Genomic DNA, 16,573 nt, shown 5'->3' with positions numbered 1-16,573 from the left:
TGTCAACATCCGATCACCTAGAAACGGATGGTCAAACAGAACGCGTAAATCGCGTCCTCGAAGAGATACTTCGAGGTTACGTCCAATCGTATCCGAATTGGTGCGAGTTATTACCGATGGTCGAATCGCCATCAATAATTCGGTGCATGCGTCTACAACGCATATTCACCCAATTTGAGGGATCCTCTAGTTTAATGGGGAGGTGGACTCACACGAGCGAAACACTTCTGGCTCATGCTCATCACGCGACGAAGTTAACAACGACGCTAGTGATGTCGATGTCGAAGAAATCGACATCGAAGATGAGAAAGATCTCATGGCAGTACGCACAAAGCGTACTGAGAAAGACAAAACAAATGAGTCAGCAGAGGAATTTCTGCTGACTCGAGAATCAATAATCCGTTTCGTTCAGAATTCCATTGCTAACGCAGTGGACCGTCAGAAACGGTATCCAGACCAACATGGAAGAGCAAATGTTCATTTCTTTTAAATTTATGATCTAGTGCTACTCTCTACGGTAAACCTACCTAAGCGTGTAATCACTTATGTGGGCAGCTGTAAACTACTACCCAAGTTCATTGGGCCTTTCCGTGTACTGCGTCGCATAGGCAATGCTTACACAATATAATGCCACGTAGGATGCGAACGCATCCTACGTCTTACGTGGGTCGGCTCCACCCGTACCATCAGTACGCGGCTTCTTCCGAGGACGGATCTGACCACCCTTTTCAAGAATCCCTAAAATATTCTTGTGATCGCGAACCAGATTATCATGTTGAAGCTGGAGTTTCTGATGCCGGTTCCGAATATCCTTAAAACTGCGATGAGCTGACGACAGCTCATCACTAACAGCGTGATATTTCCGTTCGTACTCCAACATGGAGAACGTGCCCACTCTTCGAACGGTCTTCCAACCGCTCGATACGGTGAGCCTGCACCGTCTGCTCCAACGAGCGACGCTTGCCGCGCTCGTGTCAAGTACCTCCTCCAAATCATGGAGGGAGTAATCGATTATGTCGATCTTCAACATTACATCCGACACATGGGTCGGATCTAATTTTCCAACCTTCACCATAACCATTGATGGATTCCCACGGTGGTCAACGTTTCCTTGTGGAACGTATCCAAAACCACCGTGATATGAAGAGGCAGCGAACGATTTATCTTGTTCGCTGGCGCGGTTATCCACCTTCACATGACACGCTGGGACCCTCGTTCCCAGCTGGTTGCTGACGTTGAGGGCCTCGTCCGTCAGTATGACGAGACCCATCCGATGGTTCAGAAGGTCCATCAGTAAACACGCACCCCTGGCGCTTCTAAATCGATTGAAAAACGTCAATCGCATCCCGCATCTTAATAGAGATGCGAGCCCTTCCCCAGGGGCGAAGAAAGGAAATTGACATCCCCTTTTACTCTCTTCGTGATGTCAACACAACACGGACGCGGATCACCCCACGTGAGTATGGAAGCCCAGCTTCACGTGACAGCCGATGCAATTTATACTTTGCACCGGTTGGAGTTCGCTTCTCAAACTTAACGCGATAGTGTTAAGTCTTTGAAGCCAGGCTTTGCGTCCACTGTCTTTGACATTGCGAATGAACGCGCTCCAGGCTTGCATAAGCGAGACGTTATCTCGCTTATTGCTGCCACTAAACCATCGATGCTTAAGAAAAGCATCGAGATAAAAAGCTTCCTCAGCGCAAAAGTTCTTCGCGCTGGGATCAAGGCCATCTAGCTTTGTCGCAATAATTAAGGCATGTTTATTGTGAGCAGTTGTCTCTCCAGACAAGCTATTGATTAGCCGTTCTGGCAAAAGCCACGGCTTCTTCTTAGGGGCGAGATGATACATTTTATGACCTTCACTCCCCTGTAGTACCCACTGAAGCAGGGGTACCACAAGAACTTTTAGTACGATGGCTTACGCCATCGTCGTCACCTTGCACAGAAACAGGTGCAGGTGACCGTACGGGAGACGGAACGGGCGATGAGGGATCATCCTCATCGTCGGCACCAAATAGACTATTGGCACTTTCTTAGAGTATTTAACTCGTCTATCAAAATGAGCCCTCTCATTCAAAGGCTCATAGTCAGCCGCCTGACGATGATCAGGCGACTGTTTCGTTCTCCCCGAGTCGCAATTTTGTCCGACTCGCATTCGCTGGTCGACCTCCAAAGAGGGTTCGTATTCACGTGGTGAAACACCACGTGCTCCCGCGCATCTAGTGTTGCGCGAGAAGAAGATACTACGGCAGACGTTCCGTCTGCCGCAAGAAATAAAGTGCGTCACCCGCGGCTGCACGAACCGCAGCCGCCGCACTATCAGCACTTCGCATGGATTTGTTCTTTATGCGATGGAATTTAAAATGATGGCTCTGACCAATCCACATCATTTTTAAATTAAGTGGTTATCTAGTGACCACTCCATCCAATGACAGTCTCAGATATTGTCGTTTAAGTGAGGAATGATGTAGCGGAGTGTATCGTCACATGAAAGTAACACTTAAAGGTAATTAATTAATATATCATCGAAAAGGTAGATAATATTTGAAGAATATTACTTTATATAGTAATTTTCAGAAATCTTATCCATAAATAGGTATAGGCCATTAAATCTATTTATCCCGCAGACTAATCAGCCGTAAACGTAAACAAAGAGAGAGAGATAAGATTTCAATTGCGTGTTTAGTATTAGTTCATAATCAAGTTAGCATTAACAGATAGAAAGAAGAGAAACTTAATTATATTAATACAGTTTTCATGTAACCCTCTTTAAGGTAATTGTCTTAAAGAGAAGTCTTCCTCTGCACGTACTAGTATACGTGAAGTGACGTTAGGCACCACTCGCAACTGAAGCAGTGCGAAGTGGACTTGTACTGAAGCAGTACAAGTCGTAGTGCCCCGTTACAATGGTCATTCCTTTGCATCCAAAAATCAACAGTTATTCCTACAGAATTGTCTTTTGATCGCCCTTATGGCTTTTAACCCCCCCTGTTTATTACATTAGGAAATCGCTATCGCCACACATCCTAGTTATCTATATAAGAGGGTGTGACTGCCTTTGAACACTTCAGAAACAGTGATTTCGTTTGGCGATGTTAACTGTACTTGTAATGGGGCACACATCGGTTGGAGAACCGTTGTTGTGGTCATTTACCTATGGGTAAAAGGCCCTTTTATCTAATTTTAAAATAGTTCGTTACTTAAATCCCATTTATCATGGGTATTAAATGTGGTCGCCGCCAGAAATATATCTGGCGGCCAAATTTCTATTTTTAAATTAGCAAGGGTAAGTTTTTTTTTATTTTAATAATTAAATAAAGTGCAGTTCCCCTTTTGATCTTACAGCGTCTAGCGCCTTCCTAAGGCTTGCGCATTGATCTGTGAAAGACAGAAGTGTTCTAAGGCACATACTCTTGGGCACTAGTTGCCACTTGGTTCTACGAACCCCTGAATCCCTTGAACTAGGATTCCTTAAGCTTTTATAGCTTGTACGACTCCCTGAGTTGTTTAACCCATTAGTTCAATAGAACCAAGTGACTCTCTGAGTCTGAAAGTCTTCCTCTGAGCGAGGTAGCTCCGCTAGACCTGGTGGCACTCGTAGTCAATCTACGCCTGAGTCTTTACAAGACTAACTTCTCACGAAAATGGAAGAGGTTGCGGAATTGTCAGAAGCGCAACGCGCCGCTTATGACAAGCTCAAAACCTTATTCGGGCTTGAGCACGTGGAATTTATTATCTCCCAGGGACAAGAGGTCCTGCATGCAAGGCTTGAAGCCTTCATGCGGTACGGAACCTCCCTGATCGGTCAGGAATAGGACCATTTAGCGGCATCTATGCTAACCCGGTACATCTCTGTACCTGACTCAGAGCCGAGGGTTCGCCCTCTAACTGTAAATGTGAAAACATTTGAAGGAAAAGAGGTAAAAAATCTCCCTTTTTTATTAAGCAGGTGTAAATGTCCATTGATTCCGCCTTGTTCTTAACAGAACAGCAAAAGGTGGCTGTGGCCATTTCCAAACTTGGAGGTAGAGCCCTGGAGTGGGCACTATCGTGCAGCACGTCCCTAAACAACGCTTTTCCCTCATAGGATTCGCTGAAACAGCAAATGACCAGCATGTTTGCACCGCCTGATCAGGCTTTTCGCATGCGAGCACGGCTCCTAGCGACTCGACAGGGTAAAACAACCCTAGGGGACTTTGTCCAGGAGTTGAGAGCTCTCATTGCACCTATGCATCAAGACCCGGTGCAAGAGGCAATTGTAGTGACCATCTTTATGGGGGGAGCTCAATGAGGGCGTGGCCCGGACGGAATTGTTCCGATCTCATCCGGCTACGTTTGAAAGGCGGTTACCATAGCGCTACGCTCCGAGTTTGACTTTAAGTCTGCTCGCGTTAGCGCGCCTGTTTACCGAACAAGCTCTTGGAGCACATGGGTTCCGTCTAATAGAGCGGAACCTATGAAGTTTAAGCCTCGTTGAGGAAGGAGAAGAGACTCTTCACGCTGTGGAACAGCATAAGACCATCCGTAGATGTTATATGTGCGGAAGCACGAAACACTTACGCTCGACCTGCCCTTTTCGATATTCGCGTAAAGCTCGAAAGAGCTCCAACTCCGACCTATACGAGAGATCTGGTACGGTGCGGGAAAACGTCGATACCCAGTAGGTGCGGGGCGCCTTACTGGGGAAGACCTAGGCTCTGTTGAACCTCACGGAGGTGAGAATAAACAGAACCTAGCCCCAATTAGCTCGGTGCTCAATGGCACGGGGCGAGAGTACAAGATTGGCTTGCTAGTCGCTCAAGCGACTGTGAAGGGCTTTGATAAGCCGTGGTCAATTTTAACTGACTCAGGATTATGCTCGACGCCTTTCCCTTGAAGGAAGTCAACTATACGTTGAGGTTGTTCAAGCGTATGAAGGTGATACAATCACTGTTCGCTTAGCTACTGGGACTCGTGTCACTGTTCCCAAAGTTCCATTGAACTTAGGTATAAAGTTTCTGGACTTTGACAGTATGGAACGCTGCTTCACTATTATTTGCGAATCTTTATGTTTTTGGGTTACCGAAAGATTCAGCCGGTAACTCCGGTATAGTGGTCTTTGTTGACCGTTTGAGCAAAAACTTGATGCTTGTCCTGGGCGATTAAACCAAACTTCAATGTTTATTAAACGTGATGGTGTCTTTTATTGGCTCACATAGCGGCCGTGCCGGATTCCATTGATGAACAGGGTACAGCTAAGCTGTTTATCGATCGCGTGTTTCGACAACATGGTTTGCCAGTGGCAATTGTCTCTGATCAGGATCCCCGTTTCACGGGTAAATTCTGGAAATCAAATTTCCGAGTGCTTAGCACCAGATTGGATATGTCCACTGCGGACCATCCGCAGACCGATAATCAAACTGAACGTGTCAATCGCGTCATTGAAGACGTTTTACGCAGTGTGTGTGCTCAGACACCAATGCGCTGGAGCTCCATGCTCCCAGTCGTGGAATTTGCGTTAAATAACGTTATTCATGCCTCCACAAGCTATTCTCCGTTCTATATAAACGGTCTTACCCACCCGCGCGTTCCGCAAACGATACCACTGCGTGGTTCAGGGCTTGGTAGGGAGAATTTGCTGATAGGCTTGCTGATATCAGCCCTGTTACCGTTCGGAAACAAGTAAGCGAGTTTCTCGCGACGCGATTTAGTGTCTTAAGACAGGTAAGTAATACGATGGTGATAGCCAAGAAGAACAAAAGGAACAAGCAGATGCCAAAGGCAGAAGCTGTATTAATTCTTATATGTTTGGAGACCGAGTTTACTAAACGCTAAAAACCTACCTATTAACTTGGTTTCCGCGGTCTTCAAGACCAATTGCGCCCGCGCTCTATTGGACCATTTACGGTCGTGACCAAGAAGGCCTAGCTTATACGCTAAACCTTCCCAGCAAGCTGCGTACACACCCAGTGTTTTACGTTGGCTTGCTTAGGCCATATCGGGACCCTTCCCCTGTGGACTTAAAGGCGCTTGCGCCGAGACAGACGGTCGTGCCGCAGATTGCTGCATCCTCATCAGGAAATCTAGCTGGCCCTCTAAACGTGGCTGCTGACGCTCCAGCAGCGAAAGACGGTTCTGAACCGCCTCAAAGGAGCTCTCAATCCGAGCAAGGACCTCACGAAGAAGTTGCACCTCGGGCCGTAGAGCATCAAATGCTTCCGCCGAAATTTCGGCCCCCCTCCCGCACTGCTTGATGCGCGGGGGAACCTTCAGTCTCATGTGGAGAAACTTTTAAAGCGACGTCGTCGTAAGAGTCAATACCAGTATCTGGTGAAGTGGCTAGGGTACCCCTCTTCTGAAAACTCTTGGGAGTTTGAGGTACCTCTTCGGCAAAATTGCCCGTACGCCGTTGACGTTTTTGAGCGCCAAGCTCAGGGTCAACTCGCGCAAACGACACTTCCACCACTAAACGTGGGATTAGGTGGATCTAAAGCCTCAGTGCGGCTTCGATCCTTAATCGAAGCACTGAAATATTGGCTAGGCCTTTCTTCGTTTTGTGGCATAAATGTTGAACGTAACTGGCCTTTGGCCTTAAGCTTAGCAAAGTCTGAGCGAAGCTTCCGTTCCAACTAACATCACCTCTATTCGCAGACTCTCTGATATTCCAGATATTACGGAGTTTGCGGGCCCGGTGAACCCAGTTCTCAAATGAGACTTCGTTTTCAGTCTTGTTTCGTTTGGAAACTAAACGATCGTAATTTCCCTCATGGAGGTCACCGAAGCCCCACGGGCTTGATCACGTAAACGTCAGATACTGGCTTCACGTCATTACCTTCGGCGTAAGGTATTGCTCATGAAGAGCGTTGCGAGGAACGATCTCCTCCGGCGTCCTCGCCGGGTCACCAGAGATCCAGATGGCCAAGCTATGACCCGCTATCTCTTTGAGACGCTCGTCCGCACTAAGCGGAGTGAATCTATTTTCACTATGAGCCTTAACTTTCGCTATCGGCAGCTCGACGAGCTCTTTCCTCTATGAGGATTATCTGCTCTTGCTCTTCATCGAGGTGATTCGTAATGATGTTGAAATCAGGGTCCCGTGTCCTGCTCAATGCAGTTAAGACATCAGCGGCACCACATTCTGGGTACGGATTCGGGGCCCGCCGACGTTCATACGGAGGAGAAGGCGTGAAAGAACGACGCTCCTACTCCTCCTCCTCTGATGGAGAGTGACTTTCAAAGTCCACCACTCCCTCATCGTCGAGGAAGGTACTAAGAGTCTGTGACTCATGCTTGATTGTCATGAGACAAAGGAATGAAAAACACAACCGAACGTTAGCTGTTTAAGTTCCAACCTCTAAGAGGAAATGAAGCGAATTTTGTCACTCGGTGTCAACAGTCTGATGGGGGAGGGTGTAATGGGGCACACATCGGTTGGAGAACCGTTGTTGTGGTACATTTACTTTATGGGTAAGATACCCTTTTATCAAATTTTAAAATAGTTAGTTACTTAAATCTCATTTATTATGGGAGACACATGTGGTCGCCGCCAGATATAAATCTGGCGGCCAAAATCTATTTTTAATTAGCTAGGGTAGGGTTTTTCGATTTAAATAATTAAAAAAAGTGCAGCTCCTCTTTTGATCTTAAAGCGTTAAGTGCCTTCCTAAGGCTTGCGCATTGATCTGTAAGAGATAGAAGCCTTCCTCAGGTATATCCTCTTGGGCACTAGTTGCCTATTGGTTCTACGAACCCCTGAATCTCTTGAACTAGTATTTCTTAACTTTTATAGCTTGTACGACTCCCTGAGTTAATAAACCCAATAGTTCAATTGAACGAAGTGACTCTCTGAGTCTGAGAGTCTTCCTCTGACTTTAGGAGCGAGGTAGCTCCGCTAAACCTGGTAGCACTCGTAGTCAATCTACGCCTGAGTCTTTACAAGACTAATTTCTCACGAAAATAGAAGAGGTTCCAGAATTGTCAGAAGCGCAACGCGCCACTTATGACAAGCTCAAAACCTTATTCGGGCTTGAGCACTTGGAATTTATTATCTCCCAGCCACCAGAGGTCCTGCATGCAAGGCTTGAAGCCTTCATGCGGTACGAAGCCTCCCTGATCGGTCAGGTACAGGACCATTTAGCGGCATCTATGCCAACCCGGTACATCTCTTTACCTGACTCAGAGCCAAGGACTCGCCCTCTAATTGTAAATGTGAAGATATTTAAGGGAAAAGAGGGAGAAAATCTCCCTTTTTGAATTAAGCAGATGGAAATGTCCATTGATTCCGCCTTGTTCTTAACAGAACGGCAAAAGGTGGCTATGGCCATTTCCAAACTTGGAGATAGAGCCATGAAGTGGGTACTATCGTGCAGCACGTCCATAAACGACGCTTTTCCCTCATGGGATTCGCTGAAACAGCAAATGACCAGCATGTTTGCACCGCCTGATCAGGCTTTTCGCATGCGAGCACGGCTCCTAGCGGCTCGACAAGGTGAAAAAAAAGAACCCTTGGGGGCTTTGTCTAGGAGTTGAGAACTCTCATTGCATCTATGCATCAAGACCCGGTGCAAGAAGCAATTGTAGTGACCATCTTTATGGAGGGTCTCAATGAGGGCGTTGCCCGGACGGAATTGTTCCGATCTCATCCGGCTACGTTCGAAGAGGCAGTTGCCATAGCGCTCCGCGCCGAGTTCGACTTTAAGTCTGCTCGCATTAGCACGCCTGTCTACCAAACAAGCTCCTCGAGCATATGGGTTCCGTCTAATAGAGCGGAACCCATGGATTCAGCCTCGTTGAGGAAGGAGAAGAGGCTCTTTAAGCTGTGGAACACCATAAGACCATCCGTAGATGTTGTATGTGCGGAACACGAAACATTTACGCCCTGCCTGCCCTCTTCGAAATTCGGGTAAAGCTCGAAAGAGCTCCAAATCCGACCTATACCATAGATCCGGTAGATACCCAGTAGGTGCGGGGCGCCCTACTGGGGAAGACCTAGGCTCTGTTGAACCTCAAGGAGGTGAGAATAAACAGAACCTAGCCCGAATTAGCACGGTGCTTAACGGCACGGGGCGAGAGTACAAGCCTTGCTTGCTAGTCGCTCAAGCGACTGTAAAGGCTTTGATAAGCCGTGGTCAATTTTAATTGACTCAGGAGCGTCTTGCAATTATGCTCGACGCCTTTCCCTTGAAGGAAGTCAACTATACGTTGAGGTTGTTCAAGCGTATGAAGGTGATACAATCACTGTTCGCTTAGCTACTGGGACTCGTGTCACTGTTCCCAAAGTTCCATTGAACTTAGGTATAAAGTTTCTGGACTTTGACAGTATGGAACGCTGCTTCACTATTATTTGCGAATCTTTATGTTTTTGGGTTACCGAAAGATTCAGCCGGTAACTCCGGTATAGTGGTCTTTGTTGACCGTTTGAGCAAAAACTTGATGCTTGTCCTGGGCGATTAAACCAAACTTCAATGTTTATTAAACGTGATGGTGTCTTTTATTGGCTCACATAGCGGCCGTGCCGGATTCCATTGATGAACAGGGTACAGCTAAGCTGTTTATCGATCGCGTGTTTCGACAACATGGTTTGCCAGTGGCAATTGTCTCTGATCAGGATCCCCGTTTCACGGGTAAATTCTGGAAATCAAATTTCCGAGTGCTTAGCACCAGATTGGATATGTCCACTGCGGACCATCCGCAGACCGATAATCAAACTGAACGTGTCAATCGCGTCATTGAAGACGTTTTACGCAGTGTGTGTGCTCAGACACCAATGCGCTGGAGCTCCATGCTCCCAGTCGTGGAATTTGCGTTAAATAACGTTATTCATGCCTCCACAAGCTATTCTCCGTTCTATATAAACGGTCTTACCCACCCGCGCGTTCCGCAAACGATACCACTGCGTGGTTCAGGGCTTGGTAGGGAGAATTTGCTGATAGGCTTGCTGATATCAGCCCTGTTACCGTTCGGAAACAAGTAAGCGAGTTTCTCGCGACGCGATTTAGTGTCTTAAGACAGGTAAGTAATACGATGGTGATAGCCAAGAAGAACAAAAGGAACAAGCAGATGCCAAAGGCAGAAGCTGTATTAATTCTTATATGTTTGGAGACCGAGTTTACTAAACGCTAAAAACCTACCTATTAACTTGGTTTCCGCGGTCTTCAAGACCAATTGCGCCCGCGCTCTATTGGACCATTTACGGTCGTGACCAAGAAGGCCTAGCTTATACGCTAAACCTTCCCAGCAAGCTGCGTACACACCCAGTGTTTTACGTTGGCTTGCTTAGGCCATATCGGGACCCTTCCCCTGTGGACTTAAAGGCGCTTGCGCCGAGACAGACGGTCGTGCCGCAGATTGCTGCATCCTCATCAGGAAATCTAGCTGGCCCTCTAAACGTGGCTGCTGACGCTCCAGCAGCGAAAGACGGTTCTGAACCGCCTCAAAGGAGCTCTCAATCCGAGCAAGGACCTCACGAAGAAGTTGCACCTCGGGCCGTAGAGCATCAAATGCTTCCGCCGAAATTTCGGCCCCCCTCCCGCACTGCTTGATGCGCGGGGGAACCTTCAGTCTCATGTGGAGAAACTTTTAAAGCGACGTCGTCGTAAGAGTCAATACCAGTATCTGGTGAAGTGGCTAGGGTACCCCTCTTCTGAAAACTCTTGGGAGTTTGAGGTACCTCTTCGGCAAAATTGCCCGTACGCCGTTGACGTTTTTGAGCGCCAAGCTCAGGGTCAACTCGCGCAAACGACACTTCCACCACTAAACGTGGGATTAGGTGGATCTAAAGCCTCAGTGCGGCTTCGATCCTTAATCGAAGCACTGAAATATTGGCTAGGCCTTTCTTCGTTTTGTGGCATAAATGTTGAACGTAACTGGCCTTTGGCCTTAAGCTTAGCAAAGTCTGAGCGAAGCTTCCGTTCCAACTAACATCACCTCTATTCGCAGACTCTCTGATATTCCAGATATTACGGAGTTTGCGGGCCCGGTGAACCCAGTTCTCAAATGAGACTTCGTTTTCAGTCTTGTTTCGTTTGGAAACTAAACGATCGTAATTTCCCTCATGGAGGTCACCGAAGCCCCACGGGCTTGATCACGTAAACGTCAGATACTGGCTTCACGTCATTACCTTCGGCGTAAGGTATTGCTCATGAAGAGCGTTGCGAGGAACGATCTCCTCCGGCGTCCTCGCCGGGTCACCAGAGATCCAGATGGCCAAGCTATGACCCGCTATCTCTTTGAGACGCTCGTCCGCACTAAGCGGAGTGAATCTATATTCACTATGAGCCTTAACTTTCGCTATCGGCAGCTCGACGAGCTCTTTCCTCTATGAGGATTATCTGCTCTTGCTCTTCATCGAGGTGATTCGTAATGATGTTGAAATCAGGGTCCCGTGTCCTGCTCAATGCAGTTAAGACATCAGCGGCACCACATTCTGGGTACGGATTCGGGGCCCGCCGACGTTCATACGGAGGAGAAGGCGTGAAAGAACGACGCTCCTACTCCTCCTCCTCTGATGGAGAGTGACTTTCAAAGTCCACCACTCCCTCATCGTCGAGGAAGGTACTAAGAGTCTGTGACTCATGCTTGATTGTCATGAGACAAAGGAATGAAAAACACAACCGAACGTTAGCTGTTTAAGTTCCAACCTCTAAGAGGAAATGAAGCGAATTTTGTCACTCGGTGTCAACAGTCTGATGGGGGAGGGTGTAATGGGGCACACATCGGTTGGAGAACCGTTGTTGTGGTACATTTACTTTATGGGTAAGATACCCTTTTATCAAATTTTAAAATAGTTAGTTACTTAAATCTCATTTATTATGGGAGACACATGTGGTCGCCGCCAGATATAAATCTGGCGGCCAAAATCTATTTTTAATTAGCTAGGGTAGGGTTTTTCGATTTAAATAATTAAATAATGTGCAGTTCCCCTTTTAATCTTAAAGCGTTAAGTGCCTTTTTAAGGCTTCCGCATTGATCCGTAAGAGATAGAAGCCTTTCTAAGGTATATCCTCTTGGACACTAGGTGCCACTTGGTTCTACGAGCCCCTGAATCCCTTGAACTAGGATTTCTTCAGCTTTAATAGCTTGTACGACTTGACTTCCTGAGTTGTTAAACCCATTAGTTCAATAGAACTAAGTGATTCTCTGAGTGTGAAAGTCTTCCTCTGACTTTAGGAGCGAGGCAGCTCCGCTACAGTACCGTTTTTAACAGGTGAGAAAAAGCTAAGAGCGCCCGCACTTGATTAGCACATCATAAAAAGAGCAAAACGAAAGGGCAGCAAATCGAGAACGAGAGAGAAGGCTAGAAATAAGCAACAAAGGTCGGAGATGCGCCCTTGCGCATGCATGTTAGTCTTTGGAGGTCAAGCTAAGGATAAATTTATTTTACTTAACTTCTACCAACTCTTGCGAAAGTGCATGCCTACCTTTCAAATAGGCGAACCTTGGTGCTCTTTTCTGAACGCACCATGAGCGCAAGCTTCAGTTTTGTCGGCTTTCGCACGTAATTTGTTGTTGAAAAAGCATCTTGCCATTTAACATGAAAGTTCGCATACATTGCGAAGTCTTTTTGCAGACCTTTCGAGCTACTGGAGCTGGGAAGGCCTGCATAAAGGTTTCTCAATATGAATTCTAGTTACCAACATTTTGCTACCATTACGACTACTCTCATGAATACAGAGGTAGAAAATTAAGGGGTGTGGCTTTATCAATTCCCAAATGTAGTTGGGGAGGGGGGGGGTAACGGGGCACTACTGACTTGTACTGCTTCAGTACAAGTCCATTTCGCACTGCCTCAGTGCGAGTGGTGCCTCACATCACTTCATGTACACTAGTACGTGCAGAGGAAGACTCTCTTCAAAACACTTGCTTTAAAGAGTTTTAATTTAAAACTGTATTAATATAATTGAGTAGTTCTTCTTGTCTATCTACTTAATACTAACTTAATTATAAATTTTTACAAAACATGTAATAAAGTCTTATCTGTCTTTCTCTTTGCGCGCGTCCAGCGCTGACTGGACCGCGGAGAAATAGATTTAATGGTCTATATCTACCAATGGATAAGCTTTTAGAAAATTACAATGTAAAGTAATATTCTCCAAATATTAACTACCTTTTAGATAATATATTAATTAACAACCTACAAGTGTTAATTTCATGGCACGATACATCCCGTTACATCACCCCTCCCTTTAACGACAATCACTCTGACTGTCATCGGAAAGAGTGGACACTATAAGACCACTTTATTAAAAAACGATGTTGATTGTTCAAAACTATCATTTTTAATTCTATAGCATGGTTAACAAGTTCATGCGGTATGCGAATAGTGCGGCGCCTTCGGCTGCGGTTCATGCAGCCACGGGCGAAGCATTATCGTCTCTTGCGGCAGACGTTCCGTCTGCCGTAGTGTCATATTCATTCGCAACTCGAAATGTTGCGGGTGCACGTGGTGATACACCACGTGAATGCGACTTCTCTATGGAGGCCGACTACGAATGCGAGTCGGACGAAATGGCCGACTCGGGGAGAGCGAAACAGTCACCTGATCATCGTCAGGCGGCTGACTATGAGCCTTGAATGAGGAGGCTTATTCGAGTAGACGCGCTGGTAGCATTCGCTACAGCAGGTTCGGCTCCGACGATGAGGATAATTCCTCATCGCCAGCACCGTTTCCCGTGCCGTCAAACCCGCACATATTTCTGTGCGTGGTGATGACGATGACGTAAGCCATCGTAATAAAAGTTCTTGTGGTACCCCTGCTTTTTTGGATCCACTCAGGGGGTCCTAGACACTAAAATGTCTCGTCTTGCCCCTGATAAAAAGCCGTAGCTTTTGCCCAAAAAGCTAATTAAAAGCTTGTCTGGAGAGACCACTCCTCACAAGAAATATCCCTTATGTATTGCGATAAAGCTGCATGGCCTTGATCCCAGCGCAAAGAACTTTCGCGCTGAGGAAGATTTTTATCTCGATGCTTTTCTTAAGCATCGATGGTATAGTGGCAACAATAAGCGAGATAACGTCTCGCTTTTGCAAGCCTGAAGTGCGTTCATTCGCAATGTCATAGAAATTAGACGCGATGCCTGGCTTCAAAGACTTAACGCGATAGCGTTAAGTTTGAGAAGCGAACTCCAACCGGTGCAAGGTATAAATTGCACCGGTTGTCACGTGAAGCAGGACTTCCATGCCTGAGGTGGGGTGATCCGCGTCCGTGTTGTGTTGACAACACGAAGAGAGTAAAAGGGGATGTCTATCCCCTTTCTTCACCCTGGGGAAGGGCTCGCATCTATCGAGATGCGCGATGCGATTGACGTTTTGCAATCGATTTACATTCGCCAGGGGTGCGTGTTTTCCGACGGACCTTCTGAACCATCGGATGGGTCTCGGCATACTGACGGACGAGGCCCTCAACGTCAACAATTAGCTGGGAACGAGACTCTCAGCTGTCATGTGAAGGTGGATAACCGCGCCAGCGAACAAGATAACTCGTTCGCTGCCTCTTCACATCACGGTGGTTTTGGATACGTTCCACAAGGAAACGTTGATCACCGTGGGAATCCACCAAGGGTTGTGGCGGAAGTACGCGGTTTCTTCCGAGGACGGATCGGACTACCCTTTTCAATAATCCCTAAAGATTTTTGTGGTCACGAACCAGATTCTCATTTTGAATCTGGAGATTCTCTTGTCGGGTCCGAAGATCTTTAAAACCGCGATGAGCTGATGAAAGCTCATCACGAAGAGCGTCATATTTCCGTTCGTCCTCCAACATTGAGTATGCACTCTTCGAACGGTCTTCCAATCGTTCGATATGATGAGCTTGTACCATCTGCTTCAACGAGCGACGCTTACCGCGCTCGTGATCCAAACCTTCCTCTAAATCATGGAGGAAGCGATCGAGTTTGTAAATGTTCGACTCTAGATCCGACAAATGGGTCGGATCTAACTTTCCCTCCGATGCTACGGGCGAAGCCTTACCAACGTAAAACGTAGGATGCGTTCGCATCCTACGTGGCAATTCTATTGTGTACGCATTGCCTCTGCGATGCAGTACACGGAAAGGACCAATGAACTTGGGTAGTAGTTTACTGCTACCCACATTAGTGACTACACGCTTAGGAAAATTTACCGTAGAGAGTTGTACTAGGTCATTAATTTTAAATGAAAAAGCGTTTGCTCTTCCATGTTTGTCTGCGTTCCGCTTCTGACGGTTCACTGCGTTAGCAATATTATCCTGTACGAAACGGATTACTTATTCTAGCGCCAGCAGTAATTCCTCTGCTGACTCATTTGTTTTGTCTTTTTCAGTGCGCTTTGTGCGCACTGCCAAGAGATTTTTCTCATCTTCGATATTGATTACTCCACCGTAAACCGTAGATCTCTATCCGAGACCAGTTCACGAGGTAGACCGTGGAGTTTGATTACCGTGTCGATAAAGACACGGGTACAGCCCGGAGCCGTAATCGACTCTGGTACTGCAGCAAGATGTAACCATCTTGCTGAATCTGTCTACCAAAACAAGGATTCCATTGTTTTTGTGATCGTCTTTGGGAAATCCGAAGACGAATTTTATAGATAAGGACTGTCAACACTCTGCCGGAAGTAGGAGACGTTGGAGGTGCACGGGATGAAGGGCTAGGCTTCACCCGTTGACAAACCTCGCAAGCACGAATGTACTTGCGCACAAACTGATACTGGCGGGGCCAGTAAAAGTATCGACTTACCGTGAGGTAAGTCTTCTCACGTCCACGATGTCCACTTGTTGGAGCATCGTGACACTCATACATTATGCGCAAGCGCAAATCATTGTGAGTCGGGACGACGACACGTGGAGTGTCGCCGGTAACGCTGTGTAATACAATAAGCCGGTACGTGTTGTGTATCGATCGGATGACGATCGATATAAAGCCGGTAGATCTTTAAAAGATTTATCGGATGGATTCATTAAATGATCCATCAGACAAAGAAGGTCCTTATCTTCTTTATAGGCTTTCTTTATTTCATCAACTAAGGTTGATGATGGAACACTCGTAGTGAGTGTTGCAACAGTAAGATCACTTTTACTGTTGGGGTGCACTGCTGACTCGAAATCGGGTCGGCGTGATAACGCATCAGCGACGACATTAAGTCGTCCTGGTTTATATTCGACGGAGAAGTTATACTCCGCGAAGAAGGATAGCCACCTCGCCATTCTTTGCGAGAGGTGTGGGCTATTGACGGCCGTGCGTAATGACGCATGGTCCGTATATACGATGAACGGTCTATCTCCTAGGAGGTAGACCCTAAATTTAGCCAATGAATATTTCATGGCAAGGAGTTCCTTGTCATGCACTGGATAATTGCGTTCAGCTGGTTGCAGCTGACGCGATTGGTAACAGACGACGCGCTCCGCGCCATCTGTATCGTATTGCATTAACGCACAGCCGATTGCGAAATCGCTGGCGTCACAGACCACATGGAATGGTCTGTCTTGATCCGCAATCGCCAATATGGGCGATTGCATCAAGCTTTGCTTGATTCCTTCAAATGAACGCTGACAATCAGCGTTCCATAACCATTTCTCGTCTTTTTTCAAGAGACGAGAGAGATGTACTGTCATCTCTGC

This window comes from Bremia lactucae, linkage group LG1, assembly GCF_004359215.1.
Source record: "Bremia lactucae strain SF5 linkage group LG1, whole genome shotgun sequence".
NCBI lineage: Eukaryota > Oomycota > Peronosporomycetes > Peronosporales > Peronosporaceae > Bremia > Bremia lactucae.
This window is presented reverse-complemented; position numbering follows the sequence as displayed.